Here is an 11,756-nt window from a genome sequence, read left to right on the forward strand (position 1 = left end):
CCCTTGCATCTGCTTAAGAGTGGAGTATAGCAGATCAAGCGAGGCCGGGGGGGCAGCACCCTCTCCAGCTCCAGTTCCAGGAGCTTCTGGTACTTCTGGTGTATCCCCATACACTTGACTAGTAGCTGAGTAATCCCAGTTTAGCTCCTTTACTGCAGTAGCTTCTAATCTTGCATTTAGCAGTTGTTTTGACCTCAGTTTCCGGGTCATGCATCTACGTGCTGCTGCCCCCTGGGAGGCAGAAGATGTCGCTGAGTCTGATTCATCTGATGATTTTGCCTCACTGCTGGAGAGATTATCTGAGTCCTCGTTTACAGAATAAAACTTGTCGGTATCTGGGGGGCTGAGTGGTACCCTGCCCTTTGTTGTTGAGTTACTCCTTCGCTCTTGTGTATTCTTCAAAATTTCTTTATCCGTCACGTTAGAGTCTGCGCCCCTGTTATTTATAAGATTATTTATAGAAGAGTTTAGAGCAACCTGTACTTTTCTTTCTTGGCAACACGCCATGGTTAGCACTTCATCTACGGCGTCTGCCTCTAGAATTTTACTTAATCCCTCTTCTCCTTCATCTTCCTTTTGCACTTTTTCGCCGTGACTCTCACTTCCATAGATATCCAATTCAACTCTTTCCAGAATTTCGCCAATTGTTGAAACCACAGAGGCATCTGTAGCGCACAGTGCTCGCTTATCCCCAGCAGGGGGAGTCCCAGGTTCAGCCTTGTCCCTTGGTCGGCTTCCACGATCGTCTCCAGCTACTGTCTGCCCTCCGGTCTCCAAAATCGCTGCCACACTTCCACTTGCGATTGCAGACTGCACTGGGGAGCCTGCCGTCATCCTAAACGCTTCTGTCACTGTCGGCTGCCGCAGGGAGAGTTCTTTCGTGTCACCTTGTCTAGCCCGACCGGCAGGGACATCCGGAGGACTCGTAGCACTCGAGGCCGGTCCAGCAGCATTGGAGCCAGCTTTCTTCATCGATTTGCCCTTGACCGATGCCGCTCAGCCACGGCCAGAAGATCCGGGGGGTAATTGCGATATTTGAACCCCCTGGGGAGCTGGAGGTTCAGTACCTCTCGTTGGTACACCGGACCTATCCCCCGTCGTCCTTGCCGCTTTCGCATCCATTCTTTTCACACCAACCATCGGCCCCCTGTCACCGGAGCTCGGGGAGAGCAGAGCAAACAGCAGCCTCCTCGCCACGATACTCACTGCGGCAACCCTCCTCAGGTAGCCTTTGAAAGTCAGCCAGGTGAGTGGATACGGGTATATCAACATCCTTTCTTATTCTATCCCAATATTTGATCGCAGCATATCCATTGTATCCAGTATCTTCCCCAGGGAGGGATGCGGCTGCAGCAGCGACTTTCACAGAGATCAGTCAGCGGCCATCGGATTTAAATTCCTTCCTTGTATACAGACACTTCAAAATGGAAGGAATACACCTCCTGAGAGACATCCTCCAAGAGAAGGACTGGCTCATAAAATTAGACTTCAAGGATGCGTACTTTACGATCCCTATGGATCCAGACTCTCAGAAATTCCTAAGGTTTGTATGGAGAAATGTATCCTGTCAATTTCGTTGTCTCCCCTTTGGTCTATCCTCAGCTCCTTGGTGTTTTACCAAGATCCTGAGACCAGTGGTCTCATCCCTGAGGAGAAGAGGAGTTCGTCTTATTATCTACCTAGACGACATTTTACTGATGTCCCAAAACAAAGAAGAACTTCGGACTCACATGAAATGGACTGTAGATCTTCTAAAGAGTCTAGGTTTCATTATCAATGTAGAGAAATCCATTATGACCCCTTCTCAGAATCTAGAGTTCCTAGGTTTTCAAGTGAACACTCCTCTAACTCAAATACAACTTCCCCAGAAAAAAATCTAGCCAAAGTAAAGAAAGAAGATTCTTATGTCCTATCGAAAAACTCAGTCACCCTAAGAGAATTAGCAAGAATAGTAGGTCTCTTATCTTCATCTATCCAGGCAATTTCCCCGGGACCCTTACATTACAGAGCCCTACAGAGACTGAAAGCTTCAGGACTAAAGAAAGGCCTTTGGTATTCAGACCTTGTTCCCCTATCCCTGGAAGCTCGAGAGGACCTTCTATGGTGGCGCATCAACTTAGACAGTTGGAATGGAAAAGCAATATTCGGGAACACCCCGGACCACACTTTGGGTGCCAGATTAGGGAATCTCGAAACTGGAGGGAAATGGTCCCAGATGGAACTTTCATTACATATAAATTGTCTAGAAATGATGGCCAGCTTGAACGCTCTAATGAGTTTCAAGGAATTACTGAAAAACAGCGTAGTTCTTTTCAAAATAGACAACTTTACAGCTGTCTCCTACATCAATCGTTTAGGTGGAGCCAGGTCAAAGATACAAGCAGATCTGGAACAGAAGATTTGGTATTTCTGCTGGAGTCAAAAAATAATTCTAAGAGCAGAATTCATCCCAGGTCATCTGAACACAAGAGCAGATTGGAACTCAAGGTTTCTTAAAGATTCAAGCGACTGGAAACTGAACCCCGTGGTCTTCCAGAAACTTCAGAATCTTTGGGGTCCTTTCGAGATAGACCTCTTTGCCAGCAGGCTGACCTTTCAGTTAGATCGCTTCTTCAGTTGGAGACCAGACCCTCTAGCTTTTGCAGTGGACGCCCTTCTGCAACCATGGGACACACCCAATTGTTATGCCTTCCCTCCTTTCGCACTTATCCAGAGAGTACTCTTGAAAGTTCAATTGGAGCGTAGCCGCATTGTTCTAATTACTCTTTTTTGGAGTTCTCAAGTATGGTTCCCAATTGTGATGGAATTAGCGATAGAAACTCCACGTTTTATCCAAGGGAGTTTAGACCTCCTTCAGGGCCCAGACTGAGAGGTACACCCTCTTCTCTTAGAAGAAAAAATGAACCTTCTTGCCTGGAAGATTTCAGGGGTTCAAGAAGATACTCAGGCCTTTTAGGAGAAGCTAAAAACCTTCTGGATGAATCATGGGCTCCAGGGACAAGGAGAAGATACACAGGGTCTTGGAAAAGATGGTGTAGTTAGTGCATGGAATGGAATATGGATCCCGTGGACGCACCTGTAGTTGATGTAGCAAATTTCTTGGCAGACCTCTTTAAGTCAGGACTTTCCTATAGAACTGTTAATTGCTATAGATCAGCAATTTCTGCAGGACACTCCTTATTAAATGACTTCTCTATCGGTATTGACCCCCAAATTCGCAGAGTGCTGAAAGGTATAAGACTCAAACGTCCTCCTAAGGCCAAATATGATTCACTATGGAACGTAAATCTTGTCTTTGAGCTTTTTTCATCTTGGCCTGATAATTCTTCTCTTACTAGAAAACAACTATCCATCAAGTTAGCTACTCTTCTCTACCTTATTTCTTTTAGACGAGTGTCAGATGTGAAAGCATTAGAAATATCTAATAGGTCTTACTCTCCTGATGGCGTATTATTTGAAATTTGGAAAAGAACCAAAACAATGTCTGAGAATATTTTCTACCCTTTATTTTTTGACTGTCCCAAACTTTGTGTGGTAAGTTGCATGAAAGTATATGAACAAACAAGCATTTGCAATGCAATAGGCCTCGCATTTGCGAGAGTTTAAGCTTTTGGCATTGTAAATGATAATGCCTTGAATTCATCTGTTTAGAAAACTGACACATAAATAAAAGGCATTGTCGTTTACAATGCCAATAGCTTAAACTCTCGTCCTTGGAAGGGTGGGGGGGGGGGGCAAGTGAAAGGGGTGAGATGGTGTTCGGCATAGGACGGGAAAACCGGGAGTACGGAGTACTAGCCAATGGCGGCCGCACGCCTTTATGTGAAAAATGCATGCCTTCCCACTCCAGCCGTGCAGCCGCCATTGGCTAGTACTCCCATGAAAAGAAAAGATAGCTGCCACTATAGTTAAAGCAGACCGCCGTGGCAAAGTAAATAAAGAAAGGAGCATGGCCGCTAAAGTCAAAGCGGATGCGCTGACCACGTAAATAAAGAAAGGAGCGCGGTAGCTATAGTGTAAGTGGACCGCAATGCCCAAAAATGTAAATATCGATTAAAAGGTGCAAGCTGGTTTTGTAAATATGACGCGGCCGCCATTACTAAAAAAATATTAATACGGGCGCTGTGCTGCGTTACAGGAAAGCATGTCATGGGTGGAATAGGAGAAATCATGTAAGAAAATAAATAAAACATACAGAGCAACAACACAAGTATAAAGGCCAGTCCCATTCTTCACGGGAGGTTACAAAAGCAGACAATACGGTACTCAGGAGGGACTACAAACTCTATTTATAAATAAAAAGCAGCCATTTTAAAGGACAGTAACAGGAGCCAATTGAAAAGATGAACGGAGAGTGGGTGGAGCTTCAAGTCCATACCTAAATACAGCAGGCTTCACAAAGCAGAGCATGCACTGCCCAGGATTGACCTAAAAAGACTTCTCTATGATGTGACGATAAATGCATCCTTAAGCACCATGCAAAAATAACTGAGCTGTTGTCATTGTTATTCACCATGCATGTAGTATACAATCGACCATTAGGCACCACAATCCTTTTCCGAAATAATTTCTAAATGGGCCAGAGACATCCATAGTAGGTGCAATTGGTTTGTGGAAGTAGGCTGTCAGTAGGGTAAGGAATGTGCCTCTCTTAGGGGAATGTGGCAGATTTTGGCCCCTATTAGAAGTCGCCTAGCCATCCATTTTTGGCTAAAACGGTTTACAGTGTATTCCTGGATCCTGTAATACTGCATGGAATTCTCCGCTCATAACTGCTAAAAGCATGGCTCGCATTATGGGTTTACATATGGAAATCGGTGCAGTGACATTGATTTTATAATGTTAGTGCAAATGTTCATGACCGTATGACTTATTACCTCTAGTTTCTCGATCATAGCACAGCGTTGGAATTTGCAAGAAAGACAATAAAAGAGTGAAAAAGAAGAGAGATAAAGGAAGGGAGAGCAGAAAATGAGATGTAGGATGAAAGATGAGATCGTTTGAAAGCTTAGCTTTAATGTACTATGCAAAATCCAGTTTTTGCTGTATAACTTAAAACTAAGTAATCAAAGTAACCAAAGTTAACTTTCCATATGCACTTTACATTTGTGAATGGCCAACGTGGTGGAAAGACTCAACAGGCAACTGAGCTGCTGGGTGTCAAGTGTGGAGTTCACAGCTTCTTGCTGAGACAGTGTGATCCTGAGCAAATTACTTAACCTATTTCTACTAGGTTTAATCAATCATGCAAAGTGCTTAGAATTTTCCAATTTCACAGTTGAATAGCTCTAGCCTGAGATTCAGGCCTTATGCTGTCATACATCCTTAACAAAAGAGATAACTCTTATCTGATACCTAAGCCATTAAGATAATTCTGCTGTCTGAAGTCTGAGCTTTTAAGTTTGGTGTCAACTAAGAGTGGTGTGCCTATCGGAGACGTGGCCCAGTAAGCGTCCCTGTTAGATATGCTATCTATTGTCAAAGCCTGTATGTTCAGTTTCACCTATAAGATAGCTCTGTCTAAAGCAAACACAAGTAAAATGTGTGAAACTTGTGAGACAGCGCTGCTGTCTAAACCAAGTTCTGTGCCTTATGTGGGATGATGTAGCCTGCCGTATGGGCCTTTGTGAAACCGAAGCTATAACTCACCTCTCTAAAACTGTACCAACAAAGTGTCCATATGGCTCCATGTCATCCAAGACACTATATCACGCTTTTCCTCTAGAAAATCAGGGTATTTTACCTTTTACAAACAAATGAAAGCAATGGAAGCAAACAAGACTCCAGAACTTAGAATGCAATTGATGCCGGTTAAGTAACAGCCCAGAACTGGAACAGGGTGCCTCGGATGAGCTCGAGTGGTGTATGTAAAACGTGGCTAACCTGAGAGATAGCTGTGCGGTCTAAATAATGTCTGTAAGAGCGTTGTCATCCGACTAGAAATCTCTCCATTGAGATGCTGGGTAACTAAGCTGTGTGTCTTCTGGGAAAGAGCATGTCCCCAAAGCCTCTGGGTTGTGTAACTAGTGAACTATGTTTTTTGTTGCATATTTATAAAGCGCGAACTCGACCGGAAGGTATTGGAGCGCTGTACATGAGCACCATATTTACATTACATATTTAGGCACAGGGAGATTAAGTGATTTGACCAGAATCACAGGATGTGGACGCGACCCCGAGGCTCGAACCCTGGTTTCCAGCACCAAAGTCAGCAGTCTAGCAGACGGACAACATCCTCTCCCCTGAAACCGACTTTGGTGCTGGAAACCAGGGTTCGAGCCTCAGGGTCGCGTCATATGCTGTTTGTTTGTGCAGGTTTAACCATACTGCAAACATAACTGTGAGTTTTAGTTTCTCCCGCACGTGGGATTCACCCCGAAGTGTGACGTTTGCCTTTCTTCTCTGCTGGCAATGTTAACAAAAAATACAAAAGGTGTAGTTTTCCATTAAGAGCAGGGGTGAGACATTTAGGTTAGTGTGTGGAAAATACTAATCAGCTGGTTTTAAATCAAGACATACGAGCCGCTCCAGAGGAGTGGCGCTGCGTGCATTTACAAGGAAGGGAGAGGAAGGCTAGACACAGTCCCTGGACCTTCATCCTTAAACAGCCGATCAAAGTCAGACACCTCCGTTTTCTGTGCACGAGTATCCAACCAGGACGGTGCAGCTCCTAGGTTCCCGTGCACTGGTGCTCACCGGCCTCACCACAGAGCGGAGCAACACCCTGCCTCCCGCGCACCAGTGCTCACCCCAAAGTGGTACAGGATGCTGCCTCAGTTGCACTAGTGACCACGGCAGTTCGTCACCCTGGACCCCGTGCAATAATGCTCAGCGCACAGCAGTCAGCACACTGGTGAACTCAACTGTGCACACGTATCCACCCCAGCCCAGTACGGCATCCTGGTCCGGTGCACTGGGGAGGGGATGTGGTCCGTCGGCTGCGCTGCCGAATTTGCTGCTGGAAACGAGGGTTCGAGCTTCGGGGTCGCGTCCACATCCTGTGATCCTGGGCAAATCACTTAATCTCCCCATGCCTGAATACGTAATGTAAATACGGTGCTCACGTGCAGCGCTCCAATACCTTCGAGTCGAGTTCGCGCTATATAAAAGATGCAAAAAAAAAACAAAATGTCAGCCACGACAATGCTGTATGCGTCGTCCGTGCACTAATTCCTACCACACACGAATCAGCCCCTTAGACACTGTGCACAAGTATCCACCCTAGAACACTCCAGCACCCTGTTCCGGTGCACAAATGTCAGCTTCAGAGCAGTGCAGCAACATCACTACGTGCTTTAGTGTCCACCCCAAAGTATTGCTGCACGTGGCTTCCGCGCACTAATGCCCACCACAGAGCATTTTAGTACACTGGCACCGGTGCACTAGTGTCCACTGCAGATTGATGCAGCACCCTTATTCTCGTACACTAGTTTTACCATAAGGACAGACACAGTGCACCAATGTGAATCCGTACTCTGGTGCCTACTCCAGAGCTGTGTAGCACTGTGACTCTGGTGCACGAGTATCCACTGTAGATTGGTGCACTAGTGTCCACTGCAGATCGATGCAGCACCCCGATTCTCGTACACTAGTTTCACAATAAGTACAGTGCCCCAAAGCGAATGTGTTCTCTGGTGACTACTCCAGAGCTGAGTGACCAACCGAGAATAGTGTACACGTCCCCAGCCGTAATGAAGAGATAGAAAGAGACAGTAAATAAACCAGGAGATAGAGAGAGAGAAAGTCAGGAATCAGCAGAAAATACCACGGAATGCAGTACGTAAGAAACGAGAATAAATCACATAATTACCGAACCCTACGCCTGACTGCTGGAGTCTGTTGTTCCGCTTCAGTTTGTGAAGAGCGGAGACTGGTGTTAAAAGGAGATTCCGCAAACAGACAGTGGAGAAACATGACGTCTGATAATTAACATGGTGAAAGATACTGTTAATGAAGAAATAGGAAGAGGCAGTAAATAAACCAGGAGGTAGAGAGAGAGAGAGAAAGTCAGGAATTAGCAGAAAATACCACAGAATGCAGTATGTAACAAACGAAAAAAAATCACACAATTACCGAGACATGAACATGATTGATTGAAATGGAGGGGGGAGGGAGAGTGGTGGGGTGGAGGAGCAGGGTAAATAAATACAAGAATGAAAGCAGAACCAGTGCGGTGCTCATGAAAGGGAGCCGTGCTGATAAAAATGCCTCATACAGCAGCACAACCCCCCTCTGTGACCGAGGGGGAGTGAAAGCAGAGACGGTGGGGTGGAGGAACATAGGAATCACACAGCAAAAACTAGCCAGCTGCTCAAAAGTCTCCAATTACAAAGGCAGGCTACAGCGTGAAAAACAGATGGCACAGTGCACTTCAATTAAAAGAAGTGCAAGCAGAGTGAACTAACACTGTAGTTAGGCACCGCTGTATCGGGACTACAAGGAAGTTAGCAAATGACCAACAGCCAACAGAAAGAGAGATAACAACAACACTACCACAAGTAAGCCAATAGGAAGCAGAAAAACAGATTACAAGAAGTTTAAGCCAATATACAGATTACTTTAGGTCTCGCTGAGACAGTGCATGCAGTGCATGCACTGCCAAGGCGAGACCTAAAAATGAATGTCTTCAGACCTATGAATGAAAACCAATAACTGATTTCCTTTATTAAACCCTACAAGGCAGTCTCTTCTGCTACTATCTCTAGATGGGTGAGAACGGTTATGATGGAAGCAGGTATTGACCTATCAAAATTTGGTGCTCATTCTTCACGAGGAGCTATGGCTAGCAAGGTTTTCTGGGGTGGAGGGTCACTTTCCGATATCCTTAAAGCAGCAGATTGGACAAATGCTGCAACTTTTGTTAAATTTTATCTTAAGCCTGTAGAACATGTAAGCAATGTAGCATTGCAAAGCTTTAAACTTGCATAATGCAGCCTCCGGTCTTGTAATGAAATGACGATTCTCCAGTGGAGAAGTGTGGCTCACTGGTTAGAGGAGACATACCCTGAAGCAGAGGTCAGACCCGGGACCAGGGTTCAATTCCCGACGCGGCAGGGTCTGAGCCCAAGTGTCCACGGACTCGATAATTCTCACTTCGGTGCCTACTCGAATCATGGCGTGACGGAAAAGATAACTGACGTCATTTTTGCTCAAGAGCAGAGGGTAAAAATGGGGATCTTGCAATAAAAGTTGGGAAAGTCCCGATGTTCGCATGATCATCTTCCTTTGCGTAGTACTCATAAACCCCATCATTATCTTTGGAATTACGCGTAAGCCAAGAAAACATTACGCGATTTCAACCATCAGTACAATTAAGCTTATTATATCAACCTCAGAATGATGAATTGTTGAGTGAACAGACTTTACTATCAACCAGATCAAAAATATTATTGGTAACCTCAGAAGTCTAAAGGAGGGCCTGCGGGTTTGGAATACTGTCATGTACTTGTCTGTATGGCATGTGACTGACTCTTTTCCAGCCCAAGAGACACCAGCCTGTCTGGGAATCTTTCAAGTTCCCAGCAAGCCACTCTACCTATGTGTCTTTACATTTGATGTGGGACAACTTGAGATCTCTGAGCGATTCCCAAAACGCAGCCTGTTTTGGAAGAAACATATACATCTTTGTAGGAAAAATTAGTCCACAAATCCCCTATGCTCAAATTATATGGAACAGGCACACATTTTTTGTTGGCTCTCCGTAACTAGTGCTCTCATAATCCATTTATTAGTGTTCATTCATTACAAGGAGGATGAAAGGTTGAGTCTGCTCTGCCAGAGCTTACACCTGTGACCTACAGGTTCATTACAGATATCTGCTGCAGGCATTTAATATGGTAATGCATGGCCATGTGATGCTGGTGGATAGGATTTGACCAGGCTTTCATCAGGGAATGGTGTTACCCATCGATCAGGGATTTGTCTACCAGAGGCCATTAAGTCAGTGGTTCTGATTCACAAAGATTTTGATATGAGTTGCATGACTTACTCTTGTAGTACTCTTGACTTACTTCTGCATTCTACTAATACTCGCGGCTTACTCCTGAAGAGTTACAAGAGGGTATCATAGCAGAATCTTTGTGACTTGGGCCCTCTCTGTTTAGCACCACAGCTTCAGTGTAGGACAAATGACCCCCCCCCCCTTTCCATGTTCACATGAGACAAGGGCCAGCCGAAGGAAGCTGATCCCACAATCCTTTGCACATCTACCCTGAGGTCTGGTGCACAACGTGGCAATCAGCTGATACTTGAAATATAGTCGGGGGGACGCGCTCATACCTGGTTGTTGCTTCACTTCCTGCTACTGTCGAGCCAGCCGTGAGGGGAACGGCTTGTGTTAGGGGCATACCAGTCCTGACATCTCTGCCTCCGACATCGCCTGCATCCACGCCGTGAGGGGAACGGATCGGGGAAGACTATATTACCCAGAGGCCATAGCGCCCGGCGCGCACTGCGCACGTCACCACGCAGCGCCCGGGTCCTACTTCAGGCCCCCAGTAGTCTCGCAGCGCGGGACGCGCTCATACCTGGTTGTTGCTTCACTTCCTGCTACTGTCGAGCCAGCCGTGAGGGGAACGGCTTGTGTTAGGGGCATACCAGTCCTGACATCTCTGCCTCCGACATCGCCTGCATCCACACCGTGAGGGTAACGGCTCGGGGAAGACTACATTACCCAGAGGCCATAGCGCCCGGCGCGCACTGCGCACGTCATCACGCAGCGCCCGGGTCCTACTTCAGGCCCCCAGTAGTCTCGCAGCGCGGGACGCGCGCGGGCGGGCCCGTCCTTGCCCGTCAAGGACCGATCAAGGCCGGGCTGGGCATACCCTCTGTCATTCGCCTCACCTCTACAAACCTGTAAGTGTTGAAAGCACCTGCCTGCCCTGCCATTTTATTTACCTGCATATTGCCCTCCTACTTTGTGACATTGGACCTACCCTGACTATATCAGTAATACCTGATTAGTAGGATACACTCTGGCACCCTCTGTGGATTGTTATGGGTCGGAGATAGGCTTGTTGTGGGCCAGTGATTTTGATTGGGACCCATTTTTACCATAGTGTGTGTTATTCTTCGCCTGGGGTTATTTCTTCCTCTCCCTTTCTTCTGTAGTGATCGCTTGCTTATGTAAGACACTATGGCTGAGAATCAAGAGTCCTTGTCATCTGTAAAGCCTGGTGGTCTGGCTAAGGGCACACTGGACCGATACTTTAGCAGGGTCACTATGGAACTAGAGAGGGAGGATATATTGGCTGAGCGCAGGGCTGAGCGCCGCCAGTCAATTGAGTGTCTGAAGAAAAAGTCTCTTATTGATTCTTCACAACAAGATACTCAGTTGGCTGTAAACCCCTCCAGCGATGATTTGTTTTCAATAGATGGTGTCCCTGCACTCCTTCGGGAATTATCTCCTCAATCTTTCCCACCCAATTCCTTGGACTCTACACATTTAATGCCGGGAACAGAAGTGATACCAATCTCTCCCCAGTCACATAAAGAATCTACTAAAAGGAAGACCAGAAACTTATTACAGCCTAAAGTCCCCGGCCCCCCACCCAAGAAAAGGAGAAAGAAGGGTGGAGACGCATGTAGATCTAGAATTAGATACACTGACTTTGGGAGAAGTGATACGATCACTATCAAACCTGTTGTCACTATTCCTAAAGCCCCTACGTTACCTGTACAAACCTCAAAGGCTGTTTTGAATATTGTACCAAACCTGGTGGAAGCAGGTACGCCCCAACATTGTTCTCCTAAGAAAA

The sequence above is a fragment of the Triturus cristatus genome, chromosome 1_1 (genome assembly GCF_964204655.1).
Source record: "Triturus cristatus chromosome 1_1, aTriCri1.1, whole genome shotgun sequence".
NCBI classification, from domain to species: Eukaryota; Metazoa; Chordata; class Amphibia; order Caudata; family Salamandridae; genus Triturus; species Triturus cristatus.